We start from the raw sequence: 12,069 nt of genomic DNA on the forward strand, positions 1-12,069 counted from the left end.
TGTGGAAAACACAACAAAGCAATTGTATCCTGTGGTTCCCACTGATTTATATCAGTTGGTAGACACTGACCCGCGGGGGGAGCTTATCTTGGCTCACGGTCTCGCTCTTCTTCACGCTCATCCCATTGCTGTAGGGTCAGGACTGGTACAGTAGTTGGCTGTGATAATGGATCGTTTTATGAATAAAATGGAGTAAGGAAAGATGAAACGGATGAAAAAAGCATTGGGGGAGGGTGGAGAAATGGAAAGAGGCACCAGAAGTGGAAGTTGGAACGATTGCATCTTGCCAAAGTCAGACAGATAGTTGACACAGAAGGGGGCATTTAACCTTGCTTGCAAGCTGAATTCTCACACTATTTTGGGGTTTTAAAAAAATAAAACTGTGAATCCATCTTGTGCCGAGCCCACTGATTTGCACAGAGCTGCACCTATGTTAGTGCGAACCAATCACATTTGTTTGGGGGCAGCATACGTGGCTGTGACGAAAACTTCACTCGGTTGGCAGTCGGCTTGATTCAAAAGTCAACGTCGGGTTGTTTAAGATACCCTTTATCCGCACATCATCATGGCAAACTATCACTCAACACCATGATGCCATCTGTGCTATTCATTGAGATAACAGGACAAAACAAGGCGCATGCCAGTGATGACATTTTCATCCGTTGCCCGAATTGGTTAAAACTAAAGTTTGGTAGGCATGAACACGTTCCAATATCGCCCAATCAGCATGAACTATTGAACGTCTTTGAACTATGGCGCCTTTCTCGAGCAGACCTCATTGAGCAGTTTCAGATTGATCCTGAGAAGAACTCCTTTGGGTGATTCTCGTACCAAAACCTATCGCTTGTCAGGTCAGGGGACACCAGGAGGGAAGGGCATTCGGGAAGCGCTTCCTTTCGCAGAGTAATTAGGGCATGATCAGCAGATTGTTGGGCAGGTTGAGGAAAGGAACCGCTGGAATGATAAATCAATGTAAAAACACACATGGTAGAAGCACACATGCATTCATTCACAAGTTAAATAAGTTCATCAAGTACTGTACATACATGTATGGACTGTGTTTGATTTATGCGCTGTCATGATTATGATGATGTCATCTGCCACTCCTGTCCTGTTCGTGGCAGTAAACCGCATAAAGTGGATGATTTTAAAGGTCTGCATTTGTAATTTCAAGTCATTATGCAATATGCCTTCTCTTCTTGTCATGTTGTTTTAAGAACCTTCGATATATTAGGCCTGGTAATTTTGCATGGTTTGATGGATACAGTAAAAGCCTTAAAATTTCCATCCTGTCTCAGTAATTTATATTCAAACATAACTAAGTGTAGCATTGTCAAGGCTCATCTTTGGCAGTGAATGACATCATTTACTGCCGAAGAGAAAGAGTATTTTCTTTTTGTACCTCTTTCTTCTAAGATGGAATTTTGGCCAGGCAACTGATGACTGAAACCCTTACTCCTCCATTTTCCTTTGGGAGAGGAGTCAATCCAATGCCCTTTATTATTGAACTTTATTATTGTTGCCTTTCGGTCACATATTTTACAGACGTATTATAGCTCCCATTTTTTGGGCTGACGTCACGTAGTTTTTTTTTTTTTGCCAATGAGTGACCGCTAGTTATTTTTATCTTATATGTTACGTTGTTTGTATTATTATATTAAATTATATTACCAGCTTACTTTTCTTTCTTTTATGTGATACATTTTTCTAAACTGAGCATGAATTTTATGCACATTTTTTTCCTTATCGATTCACGAGAGTGCACTAATCTTAATGTAGTATAAATAAGATAAGAAAACCTTTATTAGTCTCGCAATGGAGAAATTCCCTATTCACAGCAGCAACGTTATGAAAGGAAGAAGTAGAACAACAAAATATAGGAGCTGCTGGAAAGGCAGCCACTCTCGCGGCGCCATTTTGAAGTCAAAATAACAAAAACAACACAACACAACACATAGGACACAGACAGTCGTGCAATCTTCACCACTTTTCTGCATACACTTTGTTGTCTGAAGCAGTTATAGATGAAAGAGGAGAGGATCAAAGTGTCCTTTCACCAGTGGATCAGAGACGTCATGCTGAAAATGTGCACACGTCTGCTACAAGCTAAGTTTTGAAAGCAAACACGAAGCTGTAGCGTCCATTGACGAAAAGAGATTAGTTCACTTCTCCTGCCCCACATAATCCGCTTCAAACTCCAAGCCGCGACTCCCAGTTCCAAATCCGCATCGGCGCTCCGCGCTAACGCTCCTTTCTTCTCATCGTCGGCTCCTCAAGACTTACATCCATCCAGCTGCAGACCGTTCAACAGCACCGATCTCTCCGCTGAACAAAGCGGGGCTGTGAAAAATGCTGCCCATTACAGGCGCAAGACACAAGCACCCCGGGACTGTTCAGCAACAACGGTCAAATGGCGCCGACATTCCTCCCAGTCAAAAACTGTGCTGGTATACCCATGCTGCCGAGAAGGCGAACCACCAAGCACAGAGTCTCCTCCTTGATGAATGTCGTGGCCAAAAAATGCTGAAAAAAGTCCACATCAGGTCCACACGATAACAACATACACAAAGTGACAAAACAAACACAAAAACAAAAAAAAATAGCAAGGCTCATGAGAGCACTTGCCGACGGCTGCCTACTCGGGCGCCATCTTGACTTCAAATGAATAGATGTTGAACTAGATGTGTGTGGCAAAATTTAGTTAGTTAGTTAGTTCCGCCCGCTCCTATTTGGAACATTGGGCGACGAGCCTCCTCCATTTGTTCCGGTCACTGGCGACCCTTCTTGCTCCATGCCAGCTGACACCCATCTCACTGAGGTCTTCTTTGGCAGTCTGTCTCCGCGTCTTCTTTGGCCTACCTCTCTTCCTCTTTCCACCCTCTGGCATCCAGTCCATGGCCACACTTGCCGGTCTCTCTCTTGGCAGCCGGAGTACGTGGCCGATCATTTTCCTTCTCCTTTCAGAGACAATGTCTGACAGTTCAGCCACTCCTGCCCTCTTCATCACCTCCTCGTTGGTGATGTGGTCTCTCCATGAGATCCTCAGGATGGATATCAGGCAACGCCGATGAAAGACATCTAACTTGTTGGTAATGTTGTCTGTCTTCATCCATGTCTCACAGGCGTAAATCGCTGTTGGGATAACCACTGACATATAGAGGCGTAGCTTGGTGGTCGTAGTGATGGCTTTCGATGACCAGATGTTGCGGAGGCGTTGGAACACTCCCGCAGCTTTACCAAGTCTACTGTTGACGTCTTTCTCCACACCACCTGTATTTGAGATGTTACTCCCAAGATATGTGAAGCTGTCAATGTACTCTATGTCATGTTGGTGTAGAGTGAGTGGTTGAAGGTGTTGGTGCTGTCCGACGGCCATGGCCTTGGTCTTTTCCTGGCTAATTCGTAAACCGACCTTAACTCCATGCTCATGCAGATTGTTGGTCAACTCCTGGAGTGCGGGCTGGGTGTGACTTAACAGAGCCAAATCATCTGAAAATTCCAGGTCAGCTAGTCTGCTCCCTCCCCACTTGATACCAACTTTTTCCCCTGTGATGGACTTCCTCATCACAAAGTCAATTATGATGATGAAGAGTAGGGGTGACAGAATGCAACCCTGTCTTACACCAGTGACAATGTCAAAATCATCAGTTGTGCCACTGTTGGTTTTGACACAACAGGTTGAGTTGTGGTACAATGACCTGAAGATGTTGATGTACTTGAGGGGTACACCATACAGCTGGACGATCTGCCACAGTGACTCCCGGTGGATGCTGTCGAAGGCTTTCTTGAAATCGATATAGTTGATCATGAGTGGTGTCTGAAGTTCTTGGCACTGCTCTATGATGTTTCGAAGGGTAAAGATCTGTTCGGCGCAAGACCTTCCCTTCCTGAAACCGGCTTGCTCTTCCCTCAAGATGTTATCCACTTCATCTTTAAGGCGATGTAGCAGGACACTGCAGAATACCTTGCTGGGGATTGACAGCAGTGTAATGCCCCGCCAGTTATTGCAGTCTGCGAGGTTTCCCTTCTTAGGAAGCGTGACAATGACCCCACGTCTCCAGTCGGCAGGAACCTCTTCAGCATGCCAAATCAGGTTGAACAGGTGGGTAAGGCTCTCCACAACAGCGTCTTGGCCGTGTTTCAACATCTCGGCAGCTACCTCATCGAGTCCCGGTGCCTTGTTGTTCTTAAGGCCCTTGATTGCTCTGGCAACCTCAGTCTCGGATATCTCTTTCGATGTAATATTTAGAGCTGGAGCTGGTGTCTCTTGATCGAAATTGAAGAGCACGGGAGGCATTGGTTGGTTGAGAACCTCCCTGAAGTGTTCCAGCCATCTTGCTTCTTGCTCCTCGTCGCTTAGAAGTGTCCTGCCATCCTTGCTCCTGATTGGCACGCTAGAGCTGCTCCTGGAGTTGGTTAGCTCCCGCACGATCTTGTATAGGGTCGTCGTGTTGTTGTTCTCGGCTGCTTCCTGTGCCTCTCTTGCTTTCTCTTCTAGCCACTGTCTTTTATCCTTCCTGCAACTCTTCTTCACTGCCCTGTCCAAGCGCCTGTACTCCTCGTCTTCCATCCTCCAGCTCCGGAGCCTCCTCTTTTGTTCTCTTTTTATCTTGGCCACTTTCCTTTCATCAATCAACTTCCAGGTGTTGTCTGTTATCCATCTCTCTTTGTTGGTACCCCTCTTTCTGCTGATAACTGCTTCTGCAGTTTCAGCAATGGCACAAGAGAACATACTCCACTGCTCCTCAATGTTTGCAAGGTGTTGTGATACCTTGAGCTTCCTACTCAACTCCTCACAGAAGCTTTCTGAGATGTTGTTATCCTTTAGCTTGTCCACTGCGTAAGGTCTCTTGGGCTGCACCTTTTTCACCTTCTTCAGCTTCAGCTTGATTTTACTCACCACAAGGAAGTGGTCTGAACCCACATCTGCACCTCTGTGGGAGCGAACGTCGAGCAATGACGAGCGCCACCTTGTGTTGATGCAGATGTAGTCCCGTTCGTTCTGGGTCCCGCCACCAGGTGAAACCCAGGTTACTTTGTGGATCCGCTTGCGCTCAAAAAAGGTGTTGCCAATGCTGAGGCCGTTGGTACTGGTTAGCATCAACAGTCTCTCCCCGTTGTCGTTCGTGGAGCCTGCAGACCCATGTGGTCCAACTGTGGCATTCAGGCCCCTTCTGTCATTATCCAGTTTTGCGTTGAAGTCTCCAATCAGCATTTTGATGTCATGTCTGGGGATTTCCTCAAGCACGGTCTGGAGCTGGTTGTAGAAGGTGTCTTTATCGTCCGCTGAGGCAGCTTCGGTTGGGGCATAGACTTGTACGATGGTTACTTTGGCATATCTGGTGTAGAGCCTTGCTGTAATAATCCGTTCATTCACCGGCTTCCATCCAATCAATGCTTTTGCTGCACTATGGCCAAGAACCAAGAACTAAACTGAGGCTCAGAGGGGATCGAGCCTTTTCTGTTGCTGGTCCCTCTCTCTGGAATGACCTCCCACTAAACATTCGGCAAGCCTCCTCGCTGCCCATCTTCAAAACCCTCCTCAAAACTCACTTGTATTCTTTGGCATTCGACTCAGCATGACTTAGATTTGTTCTTGGTTTTACTGTTTGGTGCTTTCTACCGCCTTTATTACCGATTTGTCTTACTGTTTATTGTGCATGTTAAATTGCTCCATGTACAGCACTTTGTATGCAGCGATGGCTGTTTGAAAGTGCTCTATAAATACTGTTGACTTGACTTGACTTGACTATTGGAGAGGATGATGCCGACTCCATGGGAATGGTGGTCTTGCTTCCCAGAGTACAGAAAAGTTGCTCCATCAACCACGAGACGCCCTTGCCCCGTCCACCTCATTTCACTAACGCCTAAGATGTCCAGGCGATAGTCCCTCATATTCTTCAGCACCTGGTCCATGCGACCAGACTGGAACATTGTGCGCACATTCCAGGTGCCTACTCTGGTGTTGGTTTTGGTTCCAAAGATCGGGGTCATCAGGGGTCGGGCTTCCTGCTGGATTTCACCCGGCCCCGTCATAGATACATCCAAGGATGTGCCGTCTCTTCTTCGCCGTGGTTTACCGGAATGGCTTCCTCTCGTCGTTTCTGTAACAGGTTTTGTTTTACAGGGTGAGGTTGTTAACCTCACGACCAACCCCCAACCTGGAGGACCAGTTGGATGCAGTTTAACGTCGTACCCAGGACATGTGGGACATGGCAAAATTGTCCTCCCAAAAAATCTGTTGGCAAGCTTCTTGAGTTTCTTGTATCAGTTTCCAATCAGGAAGTGTATCTTATCGCAGGTGTATTCATTTTCTACTTGGGGAGGAACATATCGTATTTCTACTTTGATGCAGGTAGAACCCTTATGTTGATATAGAATCATGCACTGTCCTCACCATAACAGTCAAATGTCAACAAGCGAGTGTGGGATATTTTTTGTCAATCCCAAAGTTAAAATTTCTTCCATCCACGTGGTGTTTTGAGGAGCTGCATTTTCTGTCAATTATACAGCAATGTCTGACCATGATTGTGTTGGTCTACACTTGTGAACAGTTAGACTTTGTCAGAGAAGACACAATAATGAAACCTCATGAGTGTTTACAAAACCATTCTGGTGTGGAGTCCTCTGTGTCACCCTAATCTTGGAATAATAGCTCAGATGACCCGTCACTTCAATACCCCACAGTTGGAAAATATCAGTGCTGAACGACTAAAAGAGAAGCTGTCAGAGCTGCAAGCCTGAAGGAGAAGTGCTGGGATAGTAAAACACAGCAAGAGAGATTGAGATAAAAAAGTAAAAGTGCACATTCAAAATGAGAATTTCAAGGTGTGAATACCGCAAAGAAAATCTTGTCTGAAACGGCTCCAGTTTTCAGCAGGAGACCATTCAACACAGTGATTGCAAGTTTGAATAAAATGAATCACAGCACAACTGTCAGCATCTTTCAATTGAATGGGGAAAATTTTAACTTTTACTGATGGGTACCGGTACTAAAGCGCAGAACCAGGTACCTGTAGTCTGGCTCATTGTAACCAAGAAAACAGATTAAATTCAGAGGGAGCTTGTTTTCGCAGATACATTTGTTGTGGGCCATTATGGAACAACAGTGAAGAGTGCATCTATTCAAAATTCATTGGTAGAAAAGTATTTTCTCAACCATGCAAGAGAAAATATAGATAATCATTACTGTATTGTTTCATATTTGCACTTTTGTTCTCAAAGTGCCATAATAATTTAATGCATGACTTTTCAGCCCTATTTTTTTAAGGGATGCCAGTCAAGCCTAATTCCCCCAGCTTTTCTTCATATTAATAGGCATATACATGCTGATTCGTTGAACCTGACTTCACTACCCTGCTTGTTATTCTTTCACAAGTATATTCCATTCACTGTCGTATAACTAACTTTTAATGAAGAGATGGGCCGTTGAGCAAGACCTACTGTAATGGTGCTAATGCTCCACATCACTACTTTAACTGCCTCTCATGGATACCTGAGTCCATCACCATTAGAGCTCAGACGTGCCCTCTAAATATAGATTCGCTACTCAGGTTGATACAAACGAAAGACTTACGGATGGAATCGAATGGCTACTCCTTGTATTTTTCTGAAATTAACACTTCATAATCCATTTTGAAATTAATGGTAAACAGTAAATGAAGTGCACCTATGTCACACTTTTTTTTCGACATCATATGGTGCCCTAAGCATTTTGCAAAGCCTCCCATTCGCTATTTGAAAACTGTGTTGAACCACAGAGAATGCCTCATGCTGCATTTCGTCCTTGGCGTCTACCTTCAGCAAACGTCTTCCTTGAATCCGGGTCGATCCAGTGCTGTTACACCCTTAGCCAGTCTGCAGTGATGTTGTTTTACCTTTATAACCAGCCCCCTGAAGGCAACCATAACTATAATGTGGCTGCAAAGTCTGACAAAACATGGTCTGTTTGAGGTGTTGATGAAGGGTAGAAATCATCAGCATTCCCGGTGAAAAGTATTTGTTGTGACACTTTGTTTCCTGCACCATTAACTATTCATATTTTTTTCAATAGTTCCATATATTTCAAAGCCATGACCTTTGTAAATATTCATAAATGAAATAAAAATATTGGACTGACACATGGAGATACTTGTTCAACTCTTTGCCCGAACTAAAGTGTGGATCAGTGTGAATACTGTATGTCTTTAGTTTTTCTGCTCCTATTGTATGTGAGAGGTCACAGCTGGAGGCAAAACTATTGTTTTGTATGGGGAGGCTGCTTGTTGTGGGCTCAGCCTTTGCCTTTATTGTAATGAACTCCTGCTACAGCTTGTGCTGCGTTGTCAAGCATTTAGGAACAAACTAGCACAGAAATAGCAGGCTGGAGTGTGAAGCAGCATTTACACATCATCACCCACACAACTGAAACATCTTTTGTAACAGCAATGGATTTTTGCCTTGCTTGTTATGACAAAGTAAAGCACAAAAGAAATGGTGTGTGTCCTGGCATTCTGTAGAAGCAATCTTTTTGCTCATTTTAACTCCTGAAATGAGCTTTGTAAAAAACAAAAACAAACAAAACAAAACAAAAAAACACTAGTGACAAAACAACATGGTTGCTCCCAAGACAGAGAATGTGGTAAAAACTAAATGTTGTTCACTTGTCAACAAATGAGTATACTGTCTTGCTCACTAACGTCATACAATATAATCATTGCTGTTTGACAGTTCTTATTGCTCTGTTTAACTTATTTAGACACTCAATGCAGTTTGATTGGCTGAATTCTATTGAAATATGGAAGTATTCTGTCAAATTATTATTTGGTTATTCAATTATGGACACATTGATTTCAGTTTAAAGACCAAACTTGTAGTCTTGTTTGCAATAATTGTTTGCTGCAGGTGGGACTCATATTTGATGTGAGTAATTATTTGTTTTACAACACCTACCTCAATGCTCAAAATTTTTATGAAGTTTCCCTCGGATCACCGTTAAAGTATTTTGGAGGAGGCACTGACTCAAGCCAGGGTCAGTTCGAATCCTCAGGTTCAGCCAGGCCCAAGGCTAATGAAGCCGGCGAGGGGAAAACTGCTACAATATATATATAATTTCCTGCCAGATTATATCATCAAGATATACTAACATAATGTATTATCACATGACAAACGACATTTGCTTTTTCGACAAATTCTTGAAAACAAATCTTAAAAAATGTTGAATCATATCTGTATTATTTTAATCAGAAAATAAGCAGCATTATTTTCAAGTATAATATGATATCAACAATGGCTAGCTTTTTGTTCTTGTTTCTGATCTTAGGTTCATCTCCATCTTCAGCCCCATCCATTGTGCCCACTGTCCCTTCTGTCACTGTGTCTGCCTGAATCCCAGCTGTATGGTACTTTGTTAAATGTACTGCAGACAATAATTTGATGAAATAAATCAATTGAATTTCCCTATAGGTCCTTTATCATTGGTGTATGGATGATAAATAATCAATAGGGGCCCATTTAGGCGGCAATAGGGGCCCCAAACTCAAAGTTTGATGACGGCCCCATGGAGGCTTGGGCCAGCCCTGCTGCAGGATTTAAATTTTTGTCATCCCCGAGTGACCGTGTGGACTTTTCTGTGTATTATAGCTTTACACGTCTTAACCTACACTGATGAACTTTCCATCCATCCATTTTCCTATCCGCTTATCTTCACAAGGGTCTCGGGGGGTGCTGGAGCCTATCTGAGCCGTCTTCGGGCAGTAGGCGGGGGGACACCCCGAACCGGTTGCCAGCCAATCGCAGGGCACACACAGACGAACAACCATCCACTCTCACACTCACACCGTGGGACAATTTAGAGCAGGGGTGTCAAACTCAGATCCTGGAGGGCCGCTGTCCTGCATGTTTTCCAAGTCTCCCTGTTGCAACACACCTGATTCAAATGATCAGATCATCAGCAAGCTCTGCGGAAGCCTGACATTGAACCTATTCATTTGAATCAGGTGTGTTGCAACAGGGAGACTTGGAAAACATGAAGGACAGCGGCCCTCCAGGACCTGAGTTTGACACCCCTGATTTAGAGTGTTCAATCAGCCTGCCATGCATGTTTTTGGAATGTGGGAGGAAACCGGAGTACCCGGAGAAAACCCACGCATGCCCGGTAAAACATGCAAACTCCACACAGGGAGGCCGGAGCTGGAATTGAACCCAGTATCTCCGCACTGTGAGGTCGATGAGCTAACCGCTGGCCAACCGGGCCGCCCCTGATGAATTTTCTTCAAATTAATTTCTATTCTCAAATTTATTTCACCTTTTATTAATGTTACTTTGAAGTTCTAATGCGGTTAATTTTAACCAATATTAAAGTTGTGAACTTAACCCTGTTAGGGACAGTGGTTACTACAGTGGACAGCTTATCATGTTATCAGGTTACAGGGTGCAGGAAAGGGTTACATTTGGAAGCTATTATATTTTTATTGTTTTTCACATTGTAGCTTTGTTTTTGAAAACCTCATGAAAATAAAGCCACACATGATTGTAAATTACTATACACTGTATTCCCCTTGATGGGCTGACATGCTGTGTAGATGAACAAAAACACAACAATTTGGTAACCCAGTTCAGAATAGCAGCGGGTGCAATGTGTGTTTACAATATGCCTGTGGTGGACACACACGCTCACTTGGTCCAGAAAATACTGTACATATGCTAACGTTAGCTGATTATTTGCATTTGAGTTGATCCAACGATTTAGTTTTTAGATTTTGGCAATAGACATATAAGAGTTTAACTCACTGCACTGAATCGACTCCTCATTTAGTTTAACTAATTTAAGCCACACTTGTGATCCATGCCGGATGCACCTGTGCTTGGTGCGTGTGTCAAATTTATTGAAGGGACCTCGTATATCTGACTGACACAATTGCCACACATATCAACGGCCAAACCGGTGGCTAAGTTTTATTCAACACCCTACAAAATAATTTTTAACCTGCATTTGGCAGGTTGGCGAGTGTTATTTTCGAACCATGCTTCTAAGACAAAATTTATGATCACACTCTTACAGATGAAATGTGTATGTAACACTTCTCCCAGACTTATTAGAACAATTGTAGGCCACACACTGTCGTATTTTTGCTGTAGAGAGAGAAAATGATGTGAAAACGCTGTGGAGAAATCAATGTATTCAAGTAAGGCGCGCTTAGCGAGTGGCAATGTGAGATGGCCACCAGTGGATTTACTTCTCGCTTCGGAGAGTGGGCGGCATTATTAGTCCGTTGATATATAAGTCTGTGGAGAGTGATAACACGGAGAAGATCATACAGGTAAGAGGGGGGGAGGTTGTGGATGGCCTTAAATGCAAACAGGAGGATTTTGAATTGGATGTGGAACTGAAACGAGCGCCAGTGGAACTATTGGAGGACAGGGGTGGAAGTGTTGGATGGAGGGAGCTTGGGTTATGATGTGTGAGCTGAATTCTGAATTTTTTGAAGATATTTCTGAGGCAGTGTCATCAGGGCAGTTGCAGTAATCCAGATGGGAGGTGATGAGACTGTGCACAGTGAGGGGTGAAGACGGTTGACGTTACATAAATGAAAGTAGACGGCCCAGACAATATTATTGATGTGCAATTGGAAGGGTAGTGTGTTAAGGATGACTCCCAGGCTCTTAAATTTGGTGGTTGGGGGTCGGGGGGGGGGGGGGGATCTGTTGACGGAGAGGGAAAAGTGAGGTGTTTTGGGGAGAATCGAATCAATTTGGTTGCTGTTTAATTTCAGTAAATTTCAGTTTTAATCAGGATTTTATATTTCGGAAATGCAATTGGTAAGGAAAAATGGAAGAGGGTTTGGGGGTGAGGTATCAGCACAGCAATATAATTAAATGTTGAATTTATGGAAAACACTGAAAAGGGCGAGGAAGTAGATGATGATCAGGAGGAGCCCCATGATAGGTCCCTAGGGTACACCTGAAGTGACAGAGGTGTGTGTGTGGGGGGGGGGGCGGGTTTGATGGATTTGAATTGGATGAACTGAGTGCTGCCAGAGAGGTAAGATGAGAACCAGTTCAACAGAGTGTGGGTGATGCCGACGGAAC

This window comes from Hippocampus guttulatus, chromosome 2 (genome assembly GCF_054856545.1).
Source record: "Hippocampus guttulatus isolate MCC_2025c chromosome 2, RoL_Hgut_1.0, whole genome shotgun sequence".
Lineage (NCBI taxonomy): Eukaryota > Metazoa > Chordata > Actinopteri > Syngnathiformes > Syngnathidae > Hippocampus > Hippocampus guttulatus.